Source organism: Amblyomma maculatum, chromosome 4, assembly GCF_055883805.1.
Source record: "Amblyomma maculatum isolate TAMU_Amacu chromosome 4, ASM5588380v1, whole genome shotgun sequence".
Classification (NCBI taxonomy): domain Eukaryota; kingdom Metazoa; phylum Arthropoda; class Arachnida; order Ixodida; family Ixodidae; genus Amblyomma; species Amblyomma maculatum.
Window position 1 is genome coordinate 178,594,921 of NC_139347.1, and position 18,831 is coordinate 178,613,751.

At 45.8% G+C, this 18,831-nt stretch overlaps 1 long non-coding RNA gene across 1 annotated transcript; it reads left to right on the plus strand.

Annotated features, from left to right (window-relative positions):
• Positions 1-322: 322 nt before the first annotated feature.
• Positions 323-13,599, plus strand: LOC146193567 (uncharacterized). The gene is made up of 3 exons (XR_014706471.1): positions 323-457; positions 10,071-10,226; positions 13,305-13,599. It is a non-coding gene; the product is annotated as an uncharacterized LOC146193567 (long non-coding RNA).
• Positions 13,600-18,831: the final 5,232 nt, after the last annotated feature.

An 18,831-nucleotide genomic window follows, 5' to 3' on the forward strand; every position in this document is an offset into this window, starting at 1 on the left:
ATTTCGACAAGGCTGCTCGCCGCTGTACCTTTCTTCTCCTCAGAAATCATTTTGCTAATCAAATCTTGCATCTTTTATTTGGCTGAACCATGTTCTCGTATCGCTGCCTGGAATTGCATTTCACTTAAATTGCTGTTCTAGCGTGTGGCATCGCTTGATCACACATTGATATGCAGTACGCTGATACATTTTGTATCTCGCGGAAGTCTGCTGTTTGTGATGGGTTTGTTATTTGTTGGTTGTGTTGACCTCTTGGTAGCATGCTGGCTTTGGGCGCCGCCATAGTATCATCTAACCTAATTTTTCTGTCTTCCGGCAGGCCTTATGTGGATGAAGATTCGTCCACAGAGGACTCTTCGTCTGATGACTCCACTATCCAGAAACTGCGCGAGACACTGAAGTTAGGCCAGCGTTCACGCCGTAAGAGGACGGCTCGAGCGGCTAACGCAACTCGCAGGCAAGACACTCCGATTCCACTAGTCACGAAATACGCTAGTCCGTGCATAATGCCCTAAAATTCGTGCCTTTGGTCATATCTAGTACCCAGGAACAATAGCCCTGACGTAGTGCCAGTAAGATCAAGACAAGATCTTTGATTTCGATGCCACACGCGTTAAACGCATGTGCCATTTCAGGCCCTATTGTGGCTATGGCCTCCTTACAGTGAACGAACCTAAATGATGTCATTTGCGTGGTCGTCGTTATACCTTAGTGATTTCGACACTAAACGCAGGTCATGGGTTTTGTAATCAAAACCTCCGAAGCGCTGAAGGGAAGAAAAATGTTTTAAGGAAGGAATTTGGCAACTTCTGGTGTCCTTTCGCTTCAGCATAGTGGCTAAAGTAGCTGGTTTCTTCTAATAACCAACTTTTTGAAGGGCATTGATGTTAGGAAGGGGCCAAGATTGTCTGTGTTCTGTACCAATCTCCTCGAAAGGTCTCGGTGGTCAAATAACCTGTACAAACCTCGCAAGGCTCGTTGGTGGTATTTTGACGTTGCTACAGTCACTACCACTCTTGACGTAGTGTCCGGTTTAAACAAAAAAATGCGGCCTTAATTAGTTGCCTGCAGTTCGGTAGAGGGCGTGACAAAAAACGAAGTCTCCAGCTATTTGTTCCTCGTGAGAAACCTGCCGAATATTGTCATGTTACGTGATATTTTGGGCGCATATTGTACACGATGGCTCACTTAGCAGAAAAAAAGATGGAGAATACCCCTGACTAGATGGGATGTGAAGAAATCCTGCCATCTAGATTCTTGATACGGCATTGCCCCGCAAGGTCCGAGCGCGGTTGCACGAAGTTGAAGGTCCAGAATGGACGTGGATGGGTGTACTGTGTTCATTCGGCGACCCATAGATTGGGGCTCAATTGACGGTCAATCCTTCTCGGAGCGTTTGCAGCCTGATTTGTGGACCCCGGCGACACAGTAATCTTGCAGTCGCAAGCTTATACAGACGAGTGGGCCAGACAGGGTTTTCGAGTTTGTAAGCCAATACAAAGCACGTTGGTATTTTAAAACAATGAAAGGCTGCCATTCAAATACAGTGAAAATTTATACGAAACCCATACCATCAAAAGGCGCCTCTACTCTGTCATTGCACAGATGAGCCTTTGATAAAAAGCAGGACGTCTGCACAATGACTCCTTCGTGGCCAATAACACTGCTTAAGTCAGTATGTATGTGTGATTCGGGATTTTCGCGGGAGTTCCTGCTGAAGTTCGTTGCATGCTTCACGCTGAGGAGTATCTTATACGAACAGCTCATCAGACTTGATCACCTTCGTCAATTTATTCAGCTGTGCGCGAAAGGTACCTAACAAACCGGTGGTAGCTCGCACAGTTCCCCAGAGTTCGGGGGGCAGCTTTGTTGTTGGCTGGTTGCGCAAACGCAGCTATAGCATATTTTCTTTCGTCTGGGCTTGTTCTATGTGTGATTGCGACTTGATCAAGAAACAGCAGTTCATCTCCGCAAAGTGTCCATGTAGTCACTTAATGTTTATCCCTGACGACTCTGCGGTACTCTCGAAAGCCTCTCAGAAGATCGTCAGCGTTAGAAACAAAACAAACATTTAAATAGGAGACAAATGCCCCATCTGAGACCCGCCAGCACTCTATTCATTTAATGATGAAATGCTACTGGGGCTGAACAAATTCTAACTTTTGTACATGGAACTCAATGAGGCTACCCACGATGATGAAGTCACTCTTCATTCGACTGTTTTCTTTCACTTCGGCATGCCAGCACCGAATCTTTAGATTCATGAACAAGAAGCACTTGTTGTTGCAAAGGTTGCATCGATACGAAGTGGAGAGTGTACGTATTTTTTCCTCTGCTAAGTTGCCGATAATCAGCAAAAATTCAGAGACATGTCTTCATGCACTGTCACAAGAGCTTGTATTCAGACATTCAGACATAATGGAATTTCTGAAGTGCTCAGGTTGTTCTAGCATTGCGACGCTCTGTTCTCTGGGTAGGCGCTCTCTTTGACTTTGAGGCCACGCATCATTACCTAATTAGCAGCAGCTGTCGGTTTGGGCCACGGCGATCGTCTGCGGTGAAGGCCTCCCAAGCACTGCTCAGCTTTATGAAAAGCACAGACCTGATCGAATGGCTATGATGTTAGTGTTATGTTACGTGATATGACTGTGACGTGATTTGATGTGACTGTACTTACTTCACCTATCCCTCTCTCACCCACACCCTTTATATCGACTCACCCTTTCGCCCAGTGCAGGGTAGCAAACCGCTTTTACCGGTTAACCTCCCTGCCTTTCCTCCACGCCTTCCTCCTCCTTGGACAAAATATATATGACAGTAATAATAATAATAATAATAATAATAATAATAATAATAATAATAATAATAATAATAATAATAATAATAATAATAATAATAATAATAATAATAATAATAATAATAATAATAATAATAATAATAATAATAATAATAATAACAACAATATTAGTAATATTAATAATAATAGTAATATTAATATTAATAATAATAATTTTATTTCCATCCATGGTGGAGGAGACCGCGGTTAAAAGTCCCTTTGTGGAAAGGGACTTGACTACAGCCCACAAACGCCTTTAGAAGGAAAGCAGAGATACAAAGGAAAATAGAAAAGAATAACAATTGGCTTTTAATTAGTTATATACAAAATAAATAACACGCAAAATTATATGCAAAATGCTCTTCAGTTATTTAATAAACAATAAGTAACAAAAAATGCACCAACGTCTTGTACATGACAAGCATAAAAATTGCGATCTGATTTATGAAACGGATATAGAAGTGTAGGTAGCGTGTATGATACCTTCCGTATAGAATACTTGGCTCGTGGCATGACCATCTTCCACTGTTACGTGCATCTTGTGACATAACAGTGTGTACTCTTTGTAAGCTTAGATAATTCGTGAAACAATTTCACATTTGTTCCCCCCTCTTTGAAAGCTTTTCACAAACCGTAATTATAGTGTTCAAACACGGTATTATATTTGCTTTCGGAAACAATTCTGATGTGTAGGTATTGTAAGATAAGTTAAATAGTGCAAGAACAAATTTATTTTTTACAGTATATGTATTGTCTGTAGATTGGTACCTGCTACTACACTGTATTTATACTGTAGTAAAAAAGGAGGGTGTTAAAACCAGAAACTCTATTCTATATGGTAAAAAAGCCCTAGCCACCACATCATACCATTTACAAACGACAACTTGTCCAAAAACGATTCAATAGGTACGTCCCAAAGAGTATTATGAGCGAAAATAATTGCCAGTACTTTAAAACTCTGATATTTACAGGGTGTCCAAGCTAAATTTATCCAAGTGTTAAAAAATAAAATATTTGAGTTAGGACCGCTTCCATCCATCTGGCGCATCATAGGCAGTTCTTATTTTGCAATTAACTTATTAGTAATTAAGAAATTTTTCTCAATTACGAACTGTTGCATTTAGACAAAAATGTGATTTGCAAAGTTGGAGAGCACCTTCTGAAACCCTTTTCCATTTATTTCTGATAAAGAAAGCCTCGCTTGTATATTTCTTTCCCAAGCTGTAACAAAAGTGCGCAAAATACAAAAATTATCACTTGACTGGCGCTTTCGCGCGCCACGGTTGTGGTACTCTCCACTGTGTCAAATCAGCTGAATGAAATCAGCTGTAGCCGTGGCTCCAGGGGGGCCGTTGTAGCGGCAGGCCGGTATGTCTGGGAAGGTTTCTTCGTCTGCTTGAGGCAGTCTGTGCATGTGACAGTGCAAGTTGCTGCGAGCTCACCACGTTCGCTGCATCCATAGCCAACGTATCGGCCTAACGCTAGAACTGGCCTGTAGAGTCACGACCACAGCTTGTCGCGTCGTCGCGAGAAAGGTAACTTTTGACCTTCAACAACCATTGAACCCTTCTCATTTATATGTGGGCTGGTAGCTTGCGCTCTCGCGTTATACTCTTAAAGGATGAGCTTAAGTTTCCCCAATAATGTAGCCCCTTAAATGATAGAGCGTGATAGGGGAATAATGCAGTAGGCAAAAGAAGCTCCAGTCTTTGCTATTGCTATCGAACTAGGGTTAAACAGAGTTAAGCCACAACCAAGTGTTGTTTTTTTTATTTCGCGGGTTTTCTTTAGAGCTTGAAAAAGAGGTACACGTGACACTTTCTTTATCTGAAATAAACGGAAGGGGGGTTTCAGAAGGTGGCCTCCAAATTTGCATATCACATTTATTGTCTAAAGGGAATACATAGTAAATTAAACAATATCTTAATTACTAATTCCTTAATTGCAAAAAAATTGCTTGTGGTGCTCCAGATGGCTAGCAGCTGTATCCAAGTGGTTTCTCTAGCCTACCTCAGTGTTTTAATTTTATCCTTTGGTTAAAGTTCGCTTGGACACGCGGTATATTTTCCATGTCATGAACGAGGTTAGGTGCTGATTATATGCTTAGATTTGGGCCTAAACATTACAGCTTTCGTATTGATTTGAGAGAGTTTAGTTTTTCCCTTAGGAAAATAAAACAGCGCACTCCTGACACATGGACAAAGGAAGAGACTACAAAACAGCGCTGTGTTGTAGTCTCTTCCTTTGTCCGGGTGTCAGGAGTGCGCTGTTTTATTTTCCTGAGATGAACTGCCACCTAGACCGTTCTTCCACACTTTCTAGTTTTGGCCATTCATGAAGGATTTGCAGGGCGTGTTACCTTTGTTCTGAAGGCTTATGGATTCAGTTGATGAACAACATACTGGCATCATCTGTGTATATTAAGTATTTTTATCTGTATACATATCTACTATATCATTAATATAGAATATAAACCAGAACGACAAAACAATATTTTTTGAGGCGTGCCTTTGGTGATATGCTTTTAATCTGAGCTGCGTTTCCCTCTTTTAACATACTGGTAGCGATCATCAAGGTAAGTTTAAGGTCGTCAACAGCGCAGGTTTGCTCGGGCTTTCTTTTTTGTGCGCCTTTGTGTGTTTACTACCGTTTCGGGAGCCGGCCTGCCCGTGAAGCGCCCGGGCGGGGCGGCGCCTGTACCCAGGGGTGGACCTTTTTCTTGTCTTTGCTTACGGTGTGAAGTGTCCTTGCGTGAGCGCTTTATCTGTTTTAGGTCTTTCTTGAGGGGTATAGGGGTCTCGCGCATTGAAGAGCGCTCGGCCGCTCTGTGTTTGGACTCTTAGTGCGCGAGGCTCCGAACGCCGTCGACAAGTACCTTCAGTTGCCCGCAGGGTGGCTGTACGTTATTCTTTTTTTTTACGTGCGTTCGTGTGTGTAACAGGTAGTCGGAACTCTCATGCTCACCCGCGAGAGTGGCAGTGGCGGAAAGGCCGGGGTGAGACGTTCTGGCGAACTTGATCCCGGCTGCGTTGGATTCCGAGAAACTGCACTGGGTCGCCAGGTGTGGGTTCGCGGCAAAGGGAGACTGTGCGTAGACCGCGAGTGGCGGGGGGTAGCCAGGAGGTTGCTGCCCGAGAGGAGGAGACGACGGACCTTCTCCTGCACGCTCGCTTAGGACAACAAGCCGTCCTAAACCGAAGGGCGACCCAACTTGTTGTGGGTCTCTTCTGTTTTTCTATCGATTTTGTGTGCATGTTCATTTGGCCAAGCTAGCTTTTATTTTGATTAAAGAAGTTTATGAATTTGATTCGGCCCATTAGAAAAATTCTGTTGGCGAAGCAAGGAGACGGGATCAGGAGCAACAAAAAAAAAATGGAACCTCAAGAACCAACAATTAGAAGCTTATTGTAAGGTTTTGTAAGGGTTAAATGGTATCCTTCAACAATTTACGTTTCAAGCTTATCAAGTAAAACAGAATGAAGGATGCAACAAGACGTTTCAGTAAAGTCGATGCAAATGCTGAGTACAATGTTCTTAATTTAAGCTTACTGTAAAATAAACAGTTTTGTATGAAGACGGGCTAACGCCGTAGATCGCCATTTCATATGTCCAAATGGAGCTAAAAGCTTTACGTATAAAAAAAGTCTTAAACATGTATAAGTTTTAGTTTTTGTAGCCCTTCAGAAAAAAGGGGGTAATATTGGAATAGGTCTATATTTTTTATATAATTTTTACTTTTATTTAAATGATGATAGAATTCGGGCTTTATGCATTCATTTAGGAAAGTCAGCACTTCACAAAGGCATGTTAAAATACAGGTAATGTACGCACGAAATACCATCAAGCACTTACTGGAGAGGGACAATCTGTATGCCGTCGACGTAGCAACTTAAGCTATTTTTTAGTAATTGGGTAACTGATATCTCCTCGTTCACCGTAATGGGTGAACGAAACGCTGAAAATAGGTATGTCTGGCAAAAATATGCTTATATTATACGGCACAATACTACCAGGAGAAATTACTAGACAATTATTAAATGTATTTGGAATAACTTTCGCCGACACTTTATTGCCACCAAGTAAAAGCGTTTGTGCTCGTGGACCTGATTTACAACTATTTAGGACAACATTCGCCAAGGGAATGGAACATAGCAGGACACTTGAATACTCTTTCAGACGCGCTACTTTTGGGTTATGAAGGCACGTTTCTAAGCAACACATCTATATGTGTCACATAATACGATAGATTACATTTGTATAGCAATGAATTACTGAGGTCCGAAACTAAAGTGGAAAACAGAATGCCTACCACTTAATTGGCATTTGGCCTAACCACGCTAAACCACCCGTCATTTTTACGAGAACGACCGGTGTGTGTCGTGTACTTTGTAATGACTGGATGACATAGGCACGCAGCGTTTCCTCGATTGGGCACCGGATCTCTTGGCATTCCGGCACTGGCATTTACTCTGAGAGGGTTGATGTTTGTATCTTTTGTAATTCGATGTTCGTCAAGAGCCTTTTGTCATACTTTTAGGAAGCAAAAACAATCAGCATAATTTCCAAGGAGGGTCTTCAGAAATTAGGATCTGTTTTCAGGCCGTGCGAGGTTAATGTGGAATGTATCGCCCCGAGGTTTGGGTGAGTGGGATTGTTGCCGTCGGGTTAGAGAAGGCTAGAATGCTGCTGATCCAAGAAATGTCAGCAAGAAAGGCGTTCTTATGTGGATCGGGAGCTTCCGGACGTGCAAGCTGGGTTTCGCAAGGGCAGAGGAACTAGAGACCAAGTTGCCAACCTTCGCTGGATCATGGAAAAAGCAAGAGAGTTCCAGAAACCCATCTACTTCTGCTTTATTGATTATGCGAAAGCGTTTGACTGCGTAGATCACAGCAGATTGTGGCAAGCTCTCCAAGAGATGGGAGTTCCAATTCACCTCATCTGTCTCCTCAGGAACCTGTATGAAGGGCAAGAGGCCACAGTCAGAACTGGGCATGGTCTTACTGATTGGTTTCCAATTGAGAAAGGAGTGAGGCAAGGCTGCATACTGTCGCCCTGCCTATTTAACCTATATGCAGAGTGCATCATGAGGAAGGCTGGTCTGGACGAGTCTTCAGCTGGAGTGAAGATTGCTGGAAAACGTATCAACAACCTTAGATATGCGGATGATACCACTTTAATGGCAGAAAGTGGAGCGGAAATCAAGATACTTCTGATGCACGTACAAGAAGAGAGTGAGAAGTTTGGGCTTAAACTGAACATTAAAAAGACAAAGATCATGGCGTCTTGCCCTATCAAGTCCTGGAGCATCAAGGGACAAGAAGTGGAAGCTGTTAAAGATTTTCTCTTCTTGGGCTCCCAGATTACCTCGGAAGGAGACTGCAGCCATGAAATTAGGAGACGCCTGCTTCTGGGAAAGAGAGCAATGGTTAGCCTTGACCGCCTAGTAAAGAGCAGAGACATTAGTCTGCCAACCAAGATCCGTATAACTCGTGCTATGGTCTTTCAAGTTGTGATGTATGGATGCGAGAGTTGGACTGTGAAAAAGGCTGACCGCCGAAGAATTGACGCGTTTGAATTGTGGTGCTGGCGAAGACTCTTGAGAGTTCCTTGGACTGCCAGAAGATCAAATTAGTCAATATTGTAGACCATAAACCCTGACTGCTCATTGGAAGGTCAAATTCTAAAGTTAAAGCTCAGCTACTTTGGTCATCTGATGAGAAGAGAGGAGTCGCTGGAGAAATATTTGATGTTGGGAAAGGTTGAGGGTCGCCGGAGAAGGGGTAGGCAGCGAACGCGATGGTTAGATGGCATCCTCGAGGCACTGCAGATGAAGTTATGTGATGTTAGGAAGATAGTGAGAGACCGGAAAGCGTGGCGTGACATGGTCAATAGGGTCACGAAGAGTCGGACACGACTGAACGACTGAACTGAACTGATTGCTTTTGTTCAGGTGCAAGTACTCTCGACCGACGTTACCCATTGTACCTTCAGTATCAGAACTCGGTGATGCCTGCTGAGATCTCGATGCCTCGGTTCAGCAGTAGTTACATGCACCTTTCGTCGATGATATCCATTTTTCGACCGTAGCAAAGGTTACAGTGACAGATTGCTTGCAAGTAAGAGGGCCGACTGCCCTGAAAGAGCACAAATCCCAATATATTTATTCGCACAACCAAAAGCGGCAAGCTTCCAATTTCACGCGTTTACAGAAAGCAACTCTTCTCTCGTATTATGGTTTCTGGAGACCAGAGAGACTCAATTTTACGGGCTGTCACCTACTCCACATCCAAAGCGCATTACAGGATATGACGGAGGTGACTGTCTAATAAGCATTTGAGTGATAGATTCTCGTGGATTAGGTATAGAACTCCATTGGCGGTTACTGCTGAGAGATAAAGCCATCGTAATAGCAGTAAGAGCACCCCCTCCTCAGTCACGCATTTCTCTCGACGTTCATTGGTTTAATTTTACGTCCCTTTTCACGGGCATGCCTCTAGCAAGTGATAGCTTAGAAGCCACAATGCTGGCTACTATTGATCAGTTTCTGTGACAACACAAGACTACGTAACATTACAAGGACTGGAGCTGCCAATTCTGATAGTTCCTGTCAGATGGGAAGAAGCTGAAGCGGTGCCAATGGAACGCAGTAGTTCTCGACAAATTACCGGCAGCAGTCCTCATGGTTTATCCTTTCGAGACGCCTCGTGTACTGTCTGCGTCTCAGAGGCTATGAAGATGACAGGCCGACTCCGATCATGCAGTGGTTGTAGCTCGCCGAGAGGCTGCCGCAAAGAGACTGAGAGGTGGGCGAGCAAAACGTGCAGCTACTTTTGCTTTGGGTACATAGGTTTGGCAGGGTTAAACATTTCTTTTTTTTTCTTTTTCCAGGCCCTCAAGCTTCTGTACTTTTGTTTTATTGTTAGATGAGTTTCAAGCGTATTTTTGTTTTCCCTCTGGAAATCAACCTGCGCCTGCCATGTCATGGTGTGTCAGATATCCTGACGCTATTTGATAAATGTGAAAACTTTTTTTGCTATATTAATGCAAATTCAAACATGTTTAAAAAAAGAAAATTTTATACCTACATTATATGTCGCAGAGGAGACAAAGAAACACTGAAGCGAATGAGAACCTCTTCGACGTCGGCCGTCACGTTTGCCGATATTACCGGTCGTAAGGCTGCAAGAAAGAACGAACTTGTTCGCTGATGCGGTTGTCTCTCCGCCTTGCGCAGGTCTTCCGCGGATACAGACTCGCCCATAGAGGATCCCACAGCACCCGAGATCGAAGGCCCCAAAGCTCGGAGACGCCGAACGGAAAGGCGAAAAGTCGACCGCACGCCCCGTATAGACACGAAAGGGAGAACTAGAGCTTCCCATGCAGCTACCACGTGAGAAGAATGTTCGGTTTTTCTGTTTTACTACCGTTCTACGGCTCACAGACAGCTCCATGCCCGAGGACGTCATGTCCCTACTAATACTGGGCTGTTAGAATCATAGATGACCGCGTAATATTGAAGTTACTATTAAGCCACCGTCTGCATAATCTGAATGACGGACTGATCAAGAGTTTTCAGAAACTGGACAGACTTTGAATCCCGTCCACGGCGGCCGCTTTTCGATGGAGGCGAAAAGCAAGGCGCCCGTGTGCTGTGCGTATATAGTGCACATTAAAGAACCCCAGGTGGTCGAAATTCCCACAGTCCTCTGTTACGGCGTCTTTCATAGTCTACCGATTTGTTTCTTCATAAAATGTCCTTTGGATGCAATTTTTTCGAAGCAGCTACGCTGGCGTGTGGCCCCACTCTCGTCGTGACAGCCGGGAGGGAACATACAGACTCCTTCTGAGGCGCCTTGTAGCAACCGCGCGGGCTGTTTCCTGGAGGTTTATTTTCTCCGGTGTGGCCTCATAGCTGCATCACAGTCCAAAGTATTGTGCTACGCCCAACGTTGTGCTCAGAGCAGCCCTCTCTCCTTCTGGTTGCAAAAACACCTTTGAGGTAGCTATAAGCCAGTGCAGACTTAGCGTTGCGATTGTTTGGGTGGACATTTCCCTGCATTAGCATGACCTGAGTATTTTTAGTTGGAGTCCTGACGCGCAATTTCGACACTTAGCTGTTCTAGCCACTACGCGCAGACAGAGCGGTTACATGGTGGTGAGAAATGAAAAAGAAAGTATCACGAAACACTAGCGCTCAGTTCGAGTCTGTGTACATGCATTATTTTTTTAAGCCTTTTGTATTCGCGCATTAATATCCATGACGACGAGTGCACTGTTCGCCGCGACCTTCCCTGCCTTCCCTACGAAGATTTTTGCTTACTTACAATACGGTAAATACAGAGCATTGTGTGATAGGACTAGTTTACTAATTGACCACAGATAGCCTACGTGCGTGACCTTAACTGTAGAGTAATTTTATTTGCTTGCTCTGCCGACTTCCGCTATGAGGCGCCCATGTTTTTCATTGTGACGACCAGCGTATCCTGTCCCACCTGTCCGCGTATCCGCGTATTGCGACGACCAGCGTATCCCACCTGTCGAAATGCAGTTCATGCAGCCATGGCTGTATACGGAATCTTTCTGATGTCCTACTTCTGCAGATCACCGACTAAAGGAACGCTGAGTACAACGACATGCAAATATTTTTATGAGTAAATATTTATTCTCTGCCTCCTTCTGGCTATATTTGCCTTTGTCCAGCAGCCAACTACATGTGTTGATGACCAAAACATGTTTTGAAAACTTCCCAAAAGTCTATAGAAAGTCCTAATACCAGCTATTGCCACCGTTTCGAAGCTATAATTGCGCTGTGGCGTAACCTCCGGAACCTGCCCCAAAACTTTTGATCGATGCAAGCTACAAGGTGATGCGTTTACTTCTTTTTTATCGAGAAAGCAATGCTATGACAGCCAAAGCGAGACATCGGATGACGGCAGCTACGCTGTGAAAAGGTGCAGCTACGATTTCCTCATAAAACATGAGCCTAGCATGACATATAAATGCGCGTTACTCCTATGCCACAGGCAGGAGCTGCCAACTCGGGTTGCTCTTTTAATTAGGGTGATATAAGAATCAGCCTGCCAGAGCCGTTTGCTTTCTCGTTATTCCTACGACACACCGGCACATCCATACGGCTTGGTTGAAGGGTGACGTTATATGTGGGCTGGTAGCTTACGCTCTCGCGTCATACCAATAAAGGATGAGCTTAAGTGTCCCCAATAATGCAGCATCTTACACTGATAGGGCCTGACATGAGAACAATATAGTAGGTAAATAAAACTTCCGCCGTTGCTTTCGCAATTCACCTATTGTTAACCAGAGCTAAACCACAACTAATTTTTATCTCCCGAAAGCTTCGTTTTCATTGCGCAAGGCTCCCAGCGATTGCAGGTAAACTTGATTAAGATCTTTGTCTCATTTTGATGACGCAAGCCAATACTCAAACATGGCTATCATCTCTGTGGTTTGTGTTCAATTTCATTCACAGTTCGCTTGTTTGGCGTGCTCGCTGGATCAAACGAGTGGGAAGCTTGGATCGTACCAGACAGTCGCATGCTTTCAGGATATTTTAGTGAGGTTATCCCAACTGCCAGCTGCTGCCTGCCGTGAAGGAATTGGGCTTTATTTGGAAGGAACAAGAAAGTGACTAGATGGTAAACATGTCTAGTTTCTTTAAGTCAGTTCTGTTAGACAGGCAATGACGAAATTAAATTTCAACTCGATGAGGAGCAAAACCTTGAGGGAGCATCAGGAACACGTATATCATCTCTACTCACAGGTTTTTGCAGCGACAAAGGCTCTCCTGCCCCTACCTTTCAAGACTCATCAACACCCCACGTGTTCTCGAGGAGAGCACCTAGGGCCAAATATTGAAAGCAGAAAAAAGGGCTGCACTTAAGTCACCTAGGTACAGTAATGCGAAGGCAGTGCGACTCCTGTCAAGCCGCTTGGTCCTTTCCCCCAACAGTACACTTGAGGACCTCGGCAGTACTCGGTCAGATGGCTTACGTGTACGGCGTACTTACCGAGTTTAAATGAAAGAGTAGCACAGACGGAACTTCAGGAAGGCGACGATGTTCAATACACAGCCCGAGAGCGTTTTGCAGTTTTACATTCGGCGTGATATACTGCGGCGATAGCAAAAAACTTTTCCGTTGCTCTCGATCCTAATCCAAAGAAACTGATCTGTTTGTTCTTGCGTGGGTTCGAAGCCCTGTGGCGACGATATAGTTTGTTCGTCACGCTTTGTCCCCAAATCCTATTCACGCAACGCATTAGCCAAGTCATGCTTTCGCATTAAACGTTCACTGCCGTCCATACGCTTCCTTTACCTGATCCGGATACTTTTCGAATTTCACCTAGGTCGTTATGCATGAAGTGTATTAACGCCGAGTTTCTGAAACATTAAGCAATGGCATGCTGGCATGAACAGCCTCTCCGCTTGAGGTCATGTTTTGGTTTTGCGCAGGTGTTCTATAGATGGCGATTCGTCCGAGGAGGATTCCACTTCATCCAGACCGGTGGACAGCGATTCGAAGAACGACTAAGAGGAACAGAAAGCACCCATGTATTTTATTCGGGACAGCAAGAAAAAGATGTCCTGGCGACGATAAGGGAGCCCACAGGAAAGAGTCTTGTATTTTGCATGTCACGTAGTATCTCGGTACATGAGGCCATTGCGTACGCCCAGAGAATTTCGTTTTGCTCTTGTGATGTAGCACTGAGTCTTATACTGCAAATCCTGAGTCACAGCGTCAATAAAGTTACACATTTTTCTATACTTCGTTAGTTACGTTCATTTATTGACCGCTGAACTGCATAGTATGCAACTCTCAATGACAAGGAATAAATGACAGTTAAAAGAAGACAACAGGGCTTTGCGCATGAATTTCAACAAAGCACAGGCAGCAAGCACACGCCTCTGTAGCAGAGAACACTCAGCCACACAGTCTGATTAGAATCTCTTTTTACTCGTAATTGTTTCGCCCTTCGTGCTCCGTTGCTCGGGGCCCTACCGAAAGGAGAATCAATTCACACATTACCAAGGTCTAGACATGCGAGCAGCTTTTTCGTCAATCAATATTCGCTTCCCGTGTGGTGCCCTGGTCATGACTTATACCCTCCCTTCCTTCCTTCCCTTTCTCCCTCCGTTCCCATGTGCGATGGAATCGTGGAAGTCAGGGACAACTCATCCCCTTGGGTACATAGAGAAGGAGAAGGTAATGCGCTTTTTCCCCCTAAAATTTCACTAATCCGGTGATTGAGTAGATGCTAGAAATAGTAGTTTGGTCAGCTAAAAAAAAGTAGAAGAAATAAAAAGCCCGCACCGAGTTGTAAGCGTGACAGAGAGAGCCAGCCTTCGATGAAGCATACGCGCAGCAGCGTCTGCATCAGTGTAGTTATCTCGAGTACTGCGTATAGTCTGGCACTTCCAAGCTCGATGGAAAATAATGGCGAAGGCCCCGCATAAGCACCTGAACGTATTTGCGAATGCATATGCGCTGTTTCGAGAATTCTGCATCTCATCGCCCTTGCTTCACTGGAGTTGCCCGGTGTTAAGTACATTTGCCATAAAGTAATCTTACCCATTAGCATCCGCCGAGCGCAGCAGCCCGACTAAAATTGAAAGCTCACAAGATTCTTCGTAGCGAAACACGAATCGCTGAAAAATTAGTGAGGCTACGTATGACACTGTGGGAGATGGAAGGGCAGCGCTTTCTGCATATCTCGTGAGGTGGTTAACCGCGACGATGGCCCAACGGTTTGCAGCAGCAGTGTACGGGAGCGGGCCGTATACAAATAAATACCGACGCCACAAAGAGTCGTGGTGGGCAAAGTAACTGCTGCAACTCGCCAGCAGAACGATGAGGAAGGGCTTGCGACGTCGAGGACACTCTTTTTCAGTGACCGACTAATTTAACTCCGCCTTCGTGAGTGTTTGACATACACAGGTGACGACGTATTCAACAAAGGCAGATTTCTGTTGAGTGAGTACAGCTTCCAGACCAACACCCCTGATGTCAGTGTTTAGTTCAGTAAGGGCCGTGGGGTCAAAGTAACGCAAGACGTGTAGTGTTGTGAGGCTGCGGTGCAACGCATTGAAGGCGTCATCACATGACCGGGACCAGAACGAAGACCCGGAACCTACCGACAGAAGCTGTGTCAAAGGGTCAGCAGTGAAAGAAACGTTTGGAATGAACCGACGAAAGTAAGAGCACAAGCCTAGGAAGCTGCGTAGTGCTTTGATGGATCTCCGGGGCAAAAGTAGCGAAAGCACGAAGTTTGGTCCGGCCTGGAGAAACCTTTTCTTTGGAGAAAACGTGCTCTAAAATGGTCCGTTAAAGTATGGCAAATTGACACTTCTATATGTTGAGCTGCAAGCCGGCATCACAAAGGTAGTTCAATATGTGCTTCAGGTGGTAGAGATGAGTGTCGAAGTCAGGAGAAAAGATGCCAATGTCGTCGAGATAGAAAAAGAGGTGTTCCATTTCACTCTACACTAAATGTTGTCCGTCATTGAAATGTCGAGGAGCACTGCAAAGGTCGAAAGGCATAACGGTAAATTCCTACAAGTTGTCGGAAGCAACAAAATTCTGTTTTAGAGCGGTCGGCTGCTTTCATCAGGACCTGTCAGTACCCGGAACATAAATCTAGGGAGGCAAAAAAAAATCAGCATTTTGCAAACAGTCCAGCGTGTCGTCGATGCGCGGAAGAAGATAGACGTCTTTCTTCGTAACCTCATTACGTCGGCGGTGATCTAAACAGAAGCGCATGGAGCCATTCTTCTTAACGAGCGCAGCAGACAGAGCCCAAGGCTATTTGAGGACTGAATGACACCGTTCTTGAGCATCTGGTCTACTTGCGCTTCAATAACCTGGCGATCAGTTGCAGACACATGGTAAGGCCGCTGCCGCAGTGGTGCGTGGGCTCCAGTCTCGACCCGATTAGTGGCAATTGAACTTTGGCCCAGGGAACTTTGGTGCAAGTGGAAGGAGGAGCTGAAGTGTTGAAGTAAAGCCAGAAGTGGCGTCAATGAAGTGGCGGGTCAGGTCTGTGGAAGAAGTAACGGGTGCAGAAAGTGGAGGGTAGAGCGCAGTCATGGCGAAGTGCGGCGCGTCGTCAGTCTCTTCACGGAGAACAGATGCGATGGGTTTTACGCTTTATACACCGTGGCACCAAGCAGTGGGGTAAGTAAACGGATGAGAGCCCCATGGCGCCGAGGAGCCAGCGGAAAAAGTGATACAAGATAGGGCAACGGAAGTCACTTTCGGCGCAGAAATGTATGGGCTGGCGTGATCATGACAGTTTGGTCGCCTACACTGTCACAGGCGATATTTACAAGCAGGGAAACAGAGGGAGGAATGTCGATTTCTTCGCCGACGAGCGCTTTAGCGCATAGACTAAAAGGAGCGTTGTCTGTCACGGGCTCGGGCAGCGCAGACAACCCGTCTTTAGCTCGAGCAAAATCAATTATAGCGGCGTGACGCGACGGGAAATCTCAGCCTTAGATAAGAGTGTGTTTGAAACTTGGATGCACGAAGAACTCAATAATATAAAGGCAATTCTGGATCACTACTCGAGCGGTACATGCTGCTAAAGGCTTTATTTGCTGAACGCTGGCTGTTCGTAACGAACGTCCTGCAATGCAAGTCTTGAGCAACAAAATTTTGCATCCATTACTGAAATCGCAGCACCAGTATCAGTGAGGGCCAATACAGAAACGCCCTCGACCAAACGCGCCCAGGCGAGGATGAAGTGCACGGTAGCGCACAGGAAACCGCTCATCGACTGTGACACGGCTGTGGTATATTCCATCCCGCTTTCATGTGGAAAATCTTGCATTGGTCAGACAGGCCGTTGTATTAATGAGCGCTTGTTTGAACACCGCAGATGAGTAAAAGGAGCTGTGTCGTCCAACCTTGCCGCTCATTGCCGGGAGTGTGAAGATTGTTACCCCCATTTGAACAGGACCAATGTCTTGTTCAGTCACCCTGATCGGATATGCAGAGAGCTGGTCGAGGCGTTTCTGATAAACAAAGAGTTTGACGCGTGCGTAGCTACACCTTCCGTTAATCTTGAAGAAAAAGAAATTCACGCTCTCGGTGAATATTTAGCGATGAGGTGTTAGCGGGTGTTTGTCATGTGGGAGGTTGATAGGTTTGTTAGTTGTGTTGAAGTGTTCAATCCTGACTTTGCGCACGCGCACTGTTTCTAAAAGGGCACCGCGGTGGTTTTCACGTGTCTCGTCTTGATTTTATCTGGGTTGGTTCCTATATAACTGCACCTTTCTATAAATAAAATTTCAGTTGTTAGAAAGCGCTTGTGTCGTCTCCTGTTCCTTTTAGTCCTGTGTTTTCGCGCTGCTTTAAGATGACTTCAATAAAGTTGGCTGTTGGTAGATGTAGACGTAGATGAGGACTCGCCTCGGAAACTGCGGCCTGTAGTTTTCCCCACGAGAAGCGTTCAGTCTACGTCGCATCGGAAAGATGGAGTGGCGTTGTCACGAGAAGGAACGGCGGTTGGAGAAGGCTGAATGTCTGGTGAGAAATGACGGCTTGCTGCAGGATCATTAGATGCGGAATACTGAGGTGTCAATGACGAGTACCCAGAACCTTGGGTAGGAGTTACTAACACTCGAGGACTGTTGCGGCAATACCGGGCAAAATGACCAGCCAGTCGGCAAGTATAGCAAATTGGCCGATTATCTGCTTTGTGCCAGGAATTTTGTCGTCTTGGAGCCGGTCGAAAACAGGCTGATGGCGCTTGCATAGGTACTGACGCTAGAATATACGTTAGCGGCCGAGGTCGTGCAACGATGTCGGCGTAAGTCAAGATACCTGCGACAGGCCTTGGGATGACATCGTCACAGTTCGTCTGAACGGCGACAGGTCTTAGAAAGACGTGGGCGTAAACCAGATGAACAGCAGTGACAACTGATTGCGTGTGGACAGATGGAAGCGGTCAGCAACCTGCTCCTGAAGAGCCTGCTGCAGGGTCGGAGCCAAATGGGGTGGCTGAATAGAGAAAGAGATTGGTAAAGAGCGATCACTCGGCGAAAACTGGCTCCAGAAAATGACGCGCGACTTGTTGCGCTGCCGCCGATTGATGGATGGCGGCACCAGCGCGGACATGCGCGGACGCGCGCGCGACGGCACTCGCTGCAGCGGCAGCCCGCCGGTGCAGGGGACAGAAAGATGTCGAAGGGAGCGAGCGGTTGTCTGCTCCTGTCTCGCCGCGCATGTGCGGCACAGACTGCATATTTGTATCTCTCGTGGGCTGCTATGCGGAACGACCGCAGTTTGGAACGACATCAAGGTGAGCAACGTTTTTTGCTGAACGACGCTGCATTTGAAGCAATTTACCATGAACACGCCGGCCGCTGCCAATTAAGTTTCGCAGCTTGTGAACAGGCGCGCCGGCTGTTCAGGCATAGAGAAGTTCAGGCGCAGTTCGTGACGCTCCGGCAGTTTTCAACCGCAGCGAGGTTTATCATGTTGTCTTCCTGCAAAACTGAGCTGCATTTCGAACAGTTTATTTCAGCACGCTGGAGAAAGTGGCATGTGAAGCCACCAATGCACGCCGTTGCGCCAACATGGTCTATTAGGCGGCCGGTGCGGCAAGGCCTGACGCGGTTTGCTGAACGGCTAGTTTTCCTAAGTGTCGCGCTTAACAGGGCGACGGTAATGTGAAAAATGTTGCATTCTTGTCTTTCTTGTCAAACTGCGCAGTATTTCAGGCAGTTTAGCTCAGTACGGCGGCGACTGCGCTTTACAAAGTCGCGCGTGAAGGGCAATCTAACAAACATGACAAGGCGTGCTGGCCGCGGTGACGTGACATGGCGTGAGGTGGTTTTGCGAACGGCTAGTTTTGCGTGGTGTCGCGTTTAACAGGGCAATCGTAAGGTGAGAAATGTTTCATTCTTGTCAAAATGCGAGGCATTTCGGGCAGTTTAGCTCAGCACGGCGGTTTGCGCTTCAGAAAGTCGCATATGAAGG